Source organism: Equus quagga, chromosome 7 (assembly GCF_021613505.1).
Source record: "Equus quagga isolate Etosha38 chromosome 7, UCLA_HA_Equagga_1.0, whole genome shotgun sequence".
Taxonomy (NCBI): domain Eukaryota; kingdom Metazoa; phylum Chordata; class Mammalia; order Perissodactyla; family Equidae; genus Equus; species Equus quagga.
The window spans coordinates 134,325,171-134,337,483 of record NC_060273.1 but is presented as its reverse complement, the minus strand read 5'-3'; the positions used below and the strand labels follow the sequence as shown (position 1 = coordinate 134,337,483).

Here is a 12,313-nt window from a genome sequence, read left to right as displayed (position 1 = left end):
TCTGTGCGGTGTCTCCTAACTGCGTCGCAGCCTCTGCGTGTGGATGCACCGTGGTTCATGTCCCCAGTCCTCGTGGGCGGATACATTTGCTGTTTAATGTTACAAACAATGATATGATTTTTAAAAACTTTGTATCTTTGTATATGTGTCTGTCCACTCCCTCCTTCTTAGGCTAGGTTTCCCCTGATAGCATTGCTGGTCACAGGGCATGTACCTCTGAAACCTGGGTAGACAGTGAGGAATTGCCCTTCATGGGAGATGTCCCCGTTAATACAGCCATCAGTGATGTGTGCAGTTCTGGCTCCATGCAGCTTTCTACTGACATTCCACTGTGGGGATGTTATGGCTACTCCCTATGGCAGCATATTAGGTTTTTTCCAGTTTTTGACTATTTTAAATAATGGCTTTTGTCTGTGGTTTGCAAGAAGGTCTTAATATAAGAGTAATACAAGTTTATTTTAACAAGATGCAAATAATGTAGAAAAAGGAAAGAAAAAAGGAAAAGTTCCCTATTGTCTCCCTCAGTTTCCCATTGGGGCCAATTAGTACCTTTTAACAGACAGGTTTATATCCTCTAGGCTTTTCCTATTCTTACAAGTGACTTCATACATCCTAAGACCTTATTCACCCCGATGTAATTTTTCTGAAATTGGGTCCTTCTTACTGGTGTAGCCTGGATGTCTGCTCCCACCCCTGCACCCCACCTCAAACTCCTTCCGTGTAGACGGTCACAGACACAGATTGGGCAGCAGAGGGGGTGTCAGAGTGCGGCCACAGCCCGGCTGCCTGGGTCCTAATCCAGCCGGCCGGTTGCTTGTGTGAGACAGGCGAGGTCTCATGTCTCTGCCTCCACTTCCCCATCCCTGAAATGCACCTGCCTGCTGGGGTTGTTAGAATAAGTAATATTTGACAAATAGTTAGAATGATGCCTGCACATGGTAAATAATGTGATGTCATTTTTAATAATTTGGTGTTTTTTAGACCAAGAAAAGGGATCATAAGGTACATGTTTATTTGCAATTTGCTTTTTGAAAAACTCGCCTTGAGTGGTGAACATTTCTCAGGCTTGCTGCTTTTAGCAGCTGTTTGGTATATTACACACTATGGATATACCGTGGCGCATTCCCCTGGTTATGGGCATTTTGGCTGCTTCCAGGGTTTTGCTGTTACAGATAACACTGTGGTGAACATTCTCATGCATGATTTATGCTCTCTTGCTAGTATTGGTATAAGATGGATTTCTAGAAGTGGTCATCATGTGTGTGCATTTTAAATTTTGTTAGGTACTGGGCCAAATTGCCTTGTTTTTAAAGGCTGGCGGTTCCACTCACAGTGTATGAGCGTGGTCATCTCCCAGCATCTTCTCCCTGCCCTGGACCTTATCAGTCTTTAATTTTTGTCAATCCGATAAGTGAAAAATTGTGTTTCATTTTAACTTAAAAAATGTCGTGATGAAATGTGTCTGCATCTGCTATTTATCTTCTTAAATCACTTGACTTTATAACATGGCTGAGTTTTATTCTGGATTGTTCATCCTGTTAGAGTTTTTCATATTATCAACAGTAACATTTTGTCATATGTTGCTGATGTTTCTTCCCACATTATTGTTGACCTTTCACCTTGTATGGATGTTTCTGTTTTTTAGGTACTTACATTTCCCATCCATTTCTTTATGGCTTCTCTGTTTCTTCATGTGGTTCCTCAAAGGTCTTCCACACCCTGCTTCAAGGTTTCAATAGCAGTCTTCTATAGTTTCTTCTGTATTCCAAAGTTTTATTTTATTTTTTACCCTGTGTTGACTAAATATGTGCCGAGGGTTGAGGTAAACATATCTGTCAGTTTAATGATACTTTTTCTCATCCTTGATGGTGTAAAGTTCCTGTCTCATGTTGCTTGATTTTATAATTGTTCAATTTAGACCTTTAGACTCCTAGGAGCTTTTAAAAACAGCTTTAGTAAGGTATAATTTGTATATCGTAAAGTTCACCCATTGTAAGTGTACAACTAAATGATTTCTAGTAAACTTTTAGTGTTGTGTAGCTGTCACCTCAATCAAGTAGGTTTTTTTTTTTTAAGATTTTATTTTTCTTTTTCCTCCCCAAATCCCCCCGGTACATAGTTGTATATTTTTAGTTGTGAGTCCTTCTAGCTGTGGCATGTGGGACGCCGCCTCAACATGGCCTAATGAGTGGTGCCATGTCCGTGCCCAGCATCCGAACCAGCCACCCCTGGGCTGCTGAAGCGGAGCGCACAAACTTAACCACTCGGCCCTGGGGCCACCCCGGCCCCAACAATCCAGCAGTTTATATAAACTTTTTATTTTAGAATAGTTTTAAAGATTTTATTTTTCCTTTGTCTCCCCAAAGCCCCCCAGTTCATAGTTGTGTATTTTTAGTTGTGGGTCCTTCTACTTGTGGCATGTGGGATGCTGCCTCAGTGTGGCCTAACGAGTGGTGCCATGTCCACGCCCGGGATCCAAACCGGTGAAACCCTGGGCCACCACAGCAGAGTGCATGAACCCAACCACTCGGCCACGGGGCCAGCCCCAATTTTAGAATAGTTTTAGATTTACAGAAAAGTTGCAAAGATAGTACAAAGAGCTCCCATCTGCCCTACACCCAGTTTTCCCTGTCGTTACCACCTTACTATATGTTACTGTATGGTGCATTTGTGACAACCCATGAACCAATACTGGTACCTAATTACTAAAGCCCATACTTCATTCCGACTGGGAAACTTATTTTTTGTTGTAGTATGAAATGAGATCTCATTTAATTTTGTTCCCAAATGGTCAGCTAGTCATCCTGAAGTTTAATCTTCTTAAATTTTACGTTTTTGGTGAAAGTCAAGTCTTTTGGTTATTCTTCCTCAGTGAACCCATTCTGACCGGAATAATTATGTAAAAAGTTAGTAAGTCATTTTCCTATGGTAAGTATATGGTAATTTTTGAAAATGGAGAAAATTGATGTTGAATTTAACTTTGCTGTTATGTAAACAGAAAGCATCTTTTATTCACTTGCCTAGGGTCTCGCAGCAGGTGACAAAGTCGGGGCTAGAACCTGAATTGGGTATTTCCATGCCAACATGCTCTTAGGGAAAACCTTCGTAATTACTGTTTCCTCTTAGATTTTTTAATTGGAGTGCAGGTGCACAGAAATAGATTAATGCCGATTCTTGGTCCGTTGGTCTCTTTGGTCTGTTCGTAGCCTGCCTGTTGTATTTCTATTGATTTCACAGTGAGCACCCGCCCCCACCCACAAATTACAGTCCAGAGTCTCAGTCCCTTGCTGTGTGTTTTCGCTCTCCCAGCCACCTGCTTCCACCTGCTCCCGGGTGACCTGTCCCCGAGTGCCTTCCCCACCTCAGTTAGAAAGACCAGGCTCGTTCCCTTTCCCAGTGTCTTGGCTGTGTGACTGAAGTGTGTCGTGGTGCTGGGCATTGACTCAGGGTTCCCTTCTGGTCAGAGTAGGGACCCTCTGATGTTCTCAGCTGAGCGGCCCCCCCCCCCCGCCCCCACTACTCTGAGTCACGTTTCTGCCCACAGGCCGGAAAAGCAGGCACTGCAGTGTGCACTGCTGTGGGCAGGGAGACCCTTCTGGTCAGTTTAGCGTGGAGAAGTAGCCTGATGGGATTGGTCGCCCCTTTCTCCTGCTCTCGGTGTGTGACGCTGGCTTTCCCGCTGTCTAGGGGCAGCAGTGTGTTAGGGAGTGCAGTCCAGGGTTTGGACTCTAGCTTCTCTGCTTTCGTTGTGACTCCAGGCCCATCAGTCCTGCTCTTTTTACCCAGTGCATACGTCAGGGACGTCTGGTCTGGAGACGATGCCTGGTAGAGGGCAACAGCACTAGTCCCTGCTGCTCTGGGTCCGCGTCCTGATCCTGCACTCTTTGGCAAACACGTGAACCTCTGAACCTCAGGTTCTCGGTCCATGAAATGGGCCGTGTTATTTTGTCTGGGGACAGTGGAAGGAAGACAGCTGACTAGACAGAGGAGAGGGAACTTAGATGTTCCATGAATTAGAGTTCTCCTGGTTACGGTTGACAGAAACAGAACTTAGCACAGGTGAAAAGAGGAAATTATTTTGTAAGAATTTTGATAATGACTCGTGAAACCCTAGAAAGAGTTGACACAACTTAGCCACAGAGGACACGGGAGTGGTGTAGATGAGGAACAGCTGAAATTGGGGACTTCCAGGCCGTTAGGATTTGCTTTCTCATCTTGACTTCTCTCTGCCTGGGTCGGCTTCACTTTCTCTCCGAGAAGACGGGCAGAAAGCTATTAGTGCTTCATCGAAGAGCGGCCTGGGGAGGGGCCTGGACTGAGTCAGCTTGGGGCAGGTGACCCAGGGGCAGGGCCCTCCTCACATAATAGGGCACATGGCAGTCCCCACAGGTACGAGTGGCACGGGGAGAGGGTGTCTGGAGAGAGGGTGCCCTGCAGACAATATGTACACATGAATTAATTGTAATTGCCCACTTGTTTTTGATGTCTGTGGTCACCTGACCGGGTTTAAATTGAAAGTGCAATTTGAATAGCTTAGGATGAGTTTCTGAGCAGCTTCAGATGGTCTCACCCAGGCCCCCAGGCCTCTGCTGGCGCCTCCCATGGAGGGCACCGTGCTGCTCCGGTCTCTTTCTGCCCCTGCACTAGCTGGACCTCTTACAAGGCAGGCGACCGTCGTCAGAGGAGCTGTGTCCTGCAGGCACACTGAGCATGCTGGTGCTGGGCCCGTTCGGCCATGGGAGCCAGAGCTGAGGTTGGAGGGACCAGCGCCCATTCATCCATGAAGATGAGTATTTCATGTTAATCTTTGCATTCAGATCTTCCTTACCCACCTGGATTTTCAGAAAGTCATAAATAAAAATATCAAGATATACATACTCATTCTCTCTAGAGTAAATACTTAGAACTGGGACCTGCCTTTAGAAAAGCCCACGCCTACGGTAAACATTGAGAGCTGATTGTGCAACATGCCTGAGATTGGTTTTTATTGATACCTGCTGTTTTCTGGTGAAACAGTGACTGGCAGTTAAGAACCTCCGTTTCAGGAGCTCCTGCAAATACATGTTGATTTGGCTTTGGTAAAGTAAAAGAAAGCAGAGTCTGGGACTGGTATGGGACCCCAGGGGGAGGCCCTCCCGTCACCTCACTGAACTGACATGGAAGCTGAAGGCCAGCCGGGTGGACACGTGCTCACCTGGCTGTGGCCCCGTGTGACTGACAAATCGGGACCAGAGAGTGTGGCTCTGATTTCTCAGGACTCTTTTCATTGAGCTGGTCAGGCCGACCTGGGATTGGGCTTCATGGTTTAGTAATTTTGGCAGCAAGGCTAAAAAAAATCACAATAAAAGAAAGAAAGGCAGGAAGCACCGTTTTCTGAGTGGCCCTTCTAGGCCGCCACTGTATGCATTATCATCGTCCCCACTGCAACCTTCCAGGGCGGGGCCTCAAGGAGAAGCCGAGGTTTGCAGAGAGCTACACAGCCCCACAAGGATTATATTTGTCTTAGAATTTGTGGTTTTTGGTGCGTTTTTTCCTCTGAGCCTCAATTTTCTTTGCCAGTAGAATTGGGGAAAATAGCACTGAGTAAAACTAGCAGACTGAGATGAGATGACGTATGTGGAAAGTGCCTGTCCACCTGCACATCAGCCACCCGTTCTCAACGGGTGGTTTCTGTGAATCTCCTGTCTGCACCTTTTCTCGTTGTGCCTCATCACGTGGTTTATATCAGGAGTAGGAATAGACTCAGGAAAGAACATGCCATAAACTCATTTCTCCATTGTTACCAAGAAATAAATGAAATTAAATTTGTTAAACAGGATCCTGTTTTTGTTTTTTTTTTTTTAAGATTTTATTTTTTCTTTTTCTCCCCAAATCCCCCCAGTACATAGTTGTGTATTGTAGTTGCGGGTCCCTCTGGTTGTGGCATGTGGGATGCCACCTCAGCATGGCCTGATGAGCAGTGCCATGTCCGTGCCCAGGATCCAAACTGGTGAAACCCTGGGCCACCAAAGCAGAGCGCGCGAACTTAGCCACTCGGCCACCGGCCCCAGGATCCTGTTTTTAAGTAGGACAAAAAGCTGTTTGTTATCTAGGTAGTTTTATCTCTAGAAGTTTCTCAGGCTTTGACGTTGTGATGCAGCGTTCATGTAGCGTCATTCCCAGCATCCACCTGTCAAGGCAGGAGCTGGAGAAGGTGAGCGCGGGGCATGGAGAGGGGCGAGGTCCCCGACTGCACAGCTTGGACCCTGTGCTTTGGGGTCGGCCTTGGGAAGCATTTGGTTTCCTTGGACTCCAAGGTGGTTTTGTCTGTTCATTTAATAGGTTTCTTGTGTGTAAATAGAGAAATTAAAGGTCCGTCTACAGATATGCTGATGCTGTAACGGGTTGAAGAGTTTAGGCCAGGGCCAGTGCATAATTTATTAACGCCCAGTAAGTTTCGGCTAGAGCAGTAGTTGTTAGCATTTGCACATTTGCCCTGATGAGAGTATAAATACATTCAGTGTTGGTGCAGTATAACTTAATCTTCCTCTTACTTGTAAGCTTGCTACAAGGTACGGCAAGAACAGGTGCTTTTCTGAAGGGTGTGGGCAGACTCTGCGTATCATCTCCCTGCACACAGGAGGGAGTGACAGGGATGTGGGCAGGTGACTGACACAGGGCAGTGGTGGCAGTCAGCGTCAGACATCTGAACAAGCTTGAATAGCTTTTTTATTTTCAACCAGGACAAGCATTCTTCAATGCAGAAACAGTCCTGTGGGCCACCGACTTTTGGTACAGTAGGCTGTCACCCTGGGAAAGATTTCGCTGTTGTCTGTGGCCTCAGATAACAAATGGACAAAATGGAACAAAAGTGGAAGTGCCCTGTCCATCTACTGACTTTGGAACCCACCAGCGTGGAGTTCGGAAGACCCCGTCTGTCCCGGCACCACTGTGTGTGAAGCAGGTGGGTGGACGGGCCCGGGCGTCCTAGAGAGCCGGTCCGGAGAGTTGTGACAGAAGGCGAGGAAGGAGGTGGAATGGGTGCTGGAGCTGCTGAGTGCCTTTGTGGGATTCCTAGATTTCCAGCACTGAATAGAATGATCTAAGTTGACCGTAGGCATAGTGGTCTAAACGGGCAGGTGTCTGTGACGTGGAGGAAAGCTGTGTCCTCTCCGTGGTTCTCAGACCTCAGCAAGTATCGGAACCCCTGCAGTGATGTGGATTAAGGCTGCCCCAGCTAGAGAAGCCCAAGGTGACCTGGCCTACATGCCAAACTATATGACCCAGTGGACTTTTTTTATGGTATGAATTAGGACTGCCCCAGGGAGAGAAGCCCGGGGCATCCTCACCTGCATGCCGATCTATATGGCCAGATTCGTATCTAAAGTTATATGACCGCACAATAACCAGACCCCATCTGCACTGAAATCATTTAATGACTTTTTACATCATCTTTTCTTTTCTCCAGTAAAAATAAGTCACGTACCCATGCCTTATAAAAATTAGCCCTAACCCTCAACTCGGGGCAGCAGCAGGAGCTCTGACTACCTGTGGGTCTTGTCCCCACACACTAGCTCTGCCTGCCCATGGGACCTGTCCCCATGCCAGCGGGGGCAGCAGCAGGAGCTCTGACTGCCCGTGGGTCCTGTCCCCACGCACCAGCTCTGACTGCCCATGGGTCCTGTCCCCATGCGGCAGCAGCAGGAGCTCTGACTGCCCGTGGGTCCTGTCCCCACACACCAGCTCTGCCTGCCCATGGGTCCTGTCCCCATGCCAGCGGGGGCAGCAGCAGAAGCTCTGCCTGCCCATGGGTCCTGTCCCCATGCTATTCCACACTATTCTCTAAATAAAAGAGCACTACTGCCAGATCTTGAGAGTCTAAGAAATCTTTCTTTCGACTCCTCGGCTCACTGACCCCGCATCATGCAGGACTGGCTAACAGCTTGCTGGGCCCTCCCCAGGTTTCTCATTCAGTGGGTCTGGAATGGGGCCTGAAAATGTGCATTCCTAACACATTCCCAGGCAGTGTTGATCCTGCTGGTCTGGGATCCACACGTGGAGAACCACTTTTCTGTGGAGCTGGGCTGCCGCCATAGCTGCCGCTGGAACAGTGTGGGCCCAGCGAGCGATTGGGTTAAGGCGTGTGCTGACGAAAATAACCCTTAACCAATCTAGAAATGAACATTGAGGTGAGTTTATTATGAGCCAGGTCCCAGGACTAGCTTAGCTCGGGGCCTTCCTTCCCCAAGGAAAGAAGGGCACCAAAGGAGTGGGGTGTACAGAGTGATTATATACCATCTTAGAGCAAAGAGCCTACATCACATGTGATAGGAAGGTCCCTTTTACCACAGTCATGAGATTGCCTAGCCGGCACAGCACAGCTATTCACACAGCAGGTGGCAGGTCTGCTGTCTCGAGCTGAGGGGCTCACAGGGTCAGCACAGCAATCAATTCCTAGCCCAGAGAGAGATGCTCATGCTTAAGGAGATGCCCATGTCGGGGAAGTTGCATCTTTCTTTTAAGGGCATTTGTTCTTGTCTTTGGGACATAGCAAATGCTTAAAGCAGACATACAATGTGTGCTCAATGGCCATGGCAGACCCTATTGGGAAAAAAACAAGGTTAGGCTAAATTGGGTTTACATGAAATGGCTTCCTCATATACACCAGTATCCTATTGCTTGCCCTTTGTTTGTCATGTGCATATAGCCTTTTCCAGGGCACAGCCAACTTAGAAAAGGAGACCGCTGTGCAGGGGGCGCAGTAGACTGAAGGGGATCTGGAGCCCCAGGTGGGGTGACCCACCAGGCTCTGGGATTGAGGCGCTGTGCCCTGTGCTCTCCTGTTCGGGCTGCTGGCGCAAGGTGCAGGAGGATTACCACACAGTCTGCACAAGGGTTTCCACTTCTAGAGCCAGAGGGCCGTGAATGCGGTCACTCACCGAGTGTGAGGTTTCTACGCGCGCGCACACACACACACACGCACACGCAGAGCTGGAACAACTGTGGACTCAGAGCTTCATCTTTGCTGCTGTATGTCAGTATTTCCCTCTGGGTGGGGGACATTGTGCCTGCTGAGTCCTCAGTGCATCCGATCGACATCATTAGTCAGACCTCCTCAAACCTGGTCCACGATCTCTTCACTGGTAGGATTGCTATGTCTGGGAGTGCCTGCCTTCCAGCCACCAAAGGCGGAGAAAGGTCTGAGGGAACTCTCCAGGCGCAGCATTGAGGCTCTTGTTGGGAGAGCGTCTGTGGGTGTAAAATGTCAGAAAACGGGAAAAACGAGCTGGACCACTGACTGTTCTCAGAACCTGTGGAGGGGTGGGGGCACGCGGCCTCAGGTGGCGCTGAGACGAAGGTGCTCGTTTCTCTGATATCTGATGTCTTCCTCCACCCTGATGACTAGCAGGAAAAGCCCTGGTTTCCCTCGGAGCGGGTCCTACACTCTGACCTAGACGGCAGCATCTGGGGACTGCAGCTCCTAGTGCTAGCAATTCTGTGTCAGAAGCTGCTCTGACAACGTTACTCCAACCCCAACCAGCAATAAAACTCTTCCGGACAGATCACTAGGGTGTGACAACGATGAGTTAGGCGGTGAGAATGGTCCCTTTGTTACAGGGAATGGTTGGTATCCAGACAATGTGGCTACCTGGAGCTGTATTTAAATCACTGTATTTAAATTTAAATTTCTGTATTTAAATTTCTGTACCAGAAAGAGTTGGGCTTTGGGGTCAGGTGCACCAGAGTTCAAATCTTCCTCTGCCTCGGCGCCTCCTGTGGGACCTTGAACAATTTAATTTAACCTTAGAGACTCAGTAACCTTGTCTGAAAACACAGATAATCAGGTCTCGCTGGGCCGCGGTGAGGAACAGACAAGGTCAGGTTTTGCCTGGCACGTGATGGAAACGCCACAGATGACCCCCTGTCCTTCTTGGAGGAGGATGACTTCCGTCAGGCTGCAACCCCTCTGGATGCTGGTCTCGCCTGACTCTCCCGTGTTGTGTGAACTGGGAAGGGAGTGATGCGGGATCGGTGAGCCGAGGAGTCGAAAGAAAGATTTCTTAGACTCTCAAGATCTGGCAGTAGTGCTCTTTTATTTAGAGAATAGTGTGGAATAGCATGGGGACAGGACCCACGGGCAGTCAGAGCTCCTGCTGCTGCCGCTGCTGCTGCTGCTGGCATGGGGACAGAGCCCATGGGCAGGCAGAGCTCGTGCGTGGGGACAGGACCCACGGGCAGTCAGAGCTCCTGCTGCTGCCCCGAACTGAGGGTTGGGGCCAATATTTAAGGCATAGGTGTGTGAGTTATCTCTTTATTGGTGCCCGTTTGGTCTGGCCATTTGGTGGTCCCACAAATCAAACCGGATTGAGTAAATGGCAGAAGTCACTGCTCAAATATTATCCTCGGCTAAAGACAAAGGAGGATTTTGGGGTGGGGGGTCAGTTACATGAGGTTGCCAAACAGTCTTCAAAGATAAGGCCATCCCCCCTTCCTCCTGGCTCAGAGAGGGAGGCATCTTCACAGATAGAGGTTTCCCTTAGAAATGTAAATGTTTTCCCAACAAGGGGCAAACAAATTCCAGAGAGGGAGGCATGAAGATTTCCTTTACAAATGCAATTGTCTCTGATCAAAGGGCAAACAAACTCCACTCTTTGGAGCCTGCTTCTTATCTGTAGTTTGAAAAGTAACCAGCCTAAAAATCCTCATCATAAACTGTTTTAAAATTAAGCAGCCTAAAAATCCCCATCAGGAGCAGGCCAAAAAGGAAAATGGGGAGTGGCCATCATGGGCTTTTTGGCTCGTACTAATCCAGATGACGCATGAAGTAGATTCGCGTGGAGGGAGGTGTTCTCCGCAGACGTTGTTTTGGGGGAGAGAAGGTTTTCTTTCAAAGTGAGCTAAATGGTTCTTGACCTTTCCATTCCATCTCTGACTTACCCAGCCAGGTGGGGAGGCTGCTCAGGTGCCAGGGGCGCTCGCATACGATTGTGTGGACCCCTCCTGGTCCCCGGAGAGGAAGGCCAGAGGGTTTGCCAGAGAGCTGCTCTTTGCTGTCTTCCGTTTGGCCCCAGGAACTGGGGTGTTTGCACTGATTCTCCCAGGAGTGTTGGGTGTTATTTGTTACGAAGATTCTTTTCACAAGTGACATAACCAGAACACTTCTAATGAGTATAATTAAATTTTGAATCGAAGTTTGTCCTCATCATGATTACCTCTTGTGAAAATCTTTTGAAAGGGTTTCACTTGGGTTTCTCTCATTTTGACGTTTCAGAAGCACTTCAGTTCTTTCCCAGCTGGAGTACGGATCTTAGGAGCAGTTCCTGTGTCTCGCCCTGAATGGATCATTCATATTCCTTAAACCCGGTCTGAGTGTTGTCCTTCTTGAGCTTACTCTCAGGAGTGAGTCCCAGCCATTCTTTGGTTTGGCTAAGTGTATTTTTCTCAGCACAGCTGTCTTTCCATCTGCAGTCTCGGGTCTTTCCTTCTATGACGTCTGCCCCTGGCGTGGAGGTGGCTCCTCACGCAGCTCCCAGTTAGGAGAGGCCGGTGGACCCGGGACGTGGATTTCTGGGCCAGCAGGGCCTCCCCTCACGGGGTCCCCTCCGCACGGAAGGCTGAGGGTGATGCGGGGTCGGTGAGCTGAGGAGTCGAAAGAAAGATTTCTTAGACTCTTAAGATCTGGCGGTAGTGCTCTTTTATTTAGAGAATAGTGTGGAATAGCATGGGGACAGGACCCATGGGCAGTCAGAGCTTCTGCTGCTGCCCCCGCTGGCATGGGGACAGGACCCATGGGCAGGCAGAGCTGGTGCGTGGGGACAGGACCCACGGGCGGTCAGAGCTCCTGCTGCTGCCCCTGCTGGCATGGGGACAGGACCCATGGGCAGTCAGAGCTCCTGCTGCTGCCCCGAGTTGAGGGTTAGGGCTAATTTTATAAGGCATGGGTACGTGACTTATTTTTACTGGAAAAAGAAAAGATGATGTAAAAAGTCATTAAATGATTTCAGTGCAGATGGGGTCTGGTTATTGTGCGGTCATATAACTTTAGATACGAATCTGGCCATATAGATCGGCACGCAGGTGAGGATGCCCTGGGCTTCTCTCCCTGGGGCAGTCCTAATTCATACCATAAAAAAAATCCACTGGGTCATATAGTTTGGCATGTAGGCCAGGTCACCTTGGGCGTCTCTGGCTGGGGCAGCCTTAATCCACATCAAGGGGAGCCCTGCTCAGCCCCCAGCCCGAGGCTCCCTGCTTCACAGCAGCAGTTTCCGTTGCGGGAATGACCGCCTCTCGGCCTGCTCTCGCCCCTCCTCTCGGCCTGCTCTCGCCCCTC

General features: G+C 48.9%; 1 protein-coding gene across 5 annotated transcripts in view; it reads left to right on the top strand.

Moving 5' to 3' along the window:
- The window catches only part of OCLN (occludin), a 49,253-nt gene that overhangs the window by 19,424 nt on the left and 17,516 nt on the right, over window positions 1-12,313 (top strand). The window lies entirely within an intron of this gene.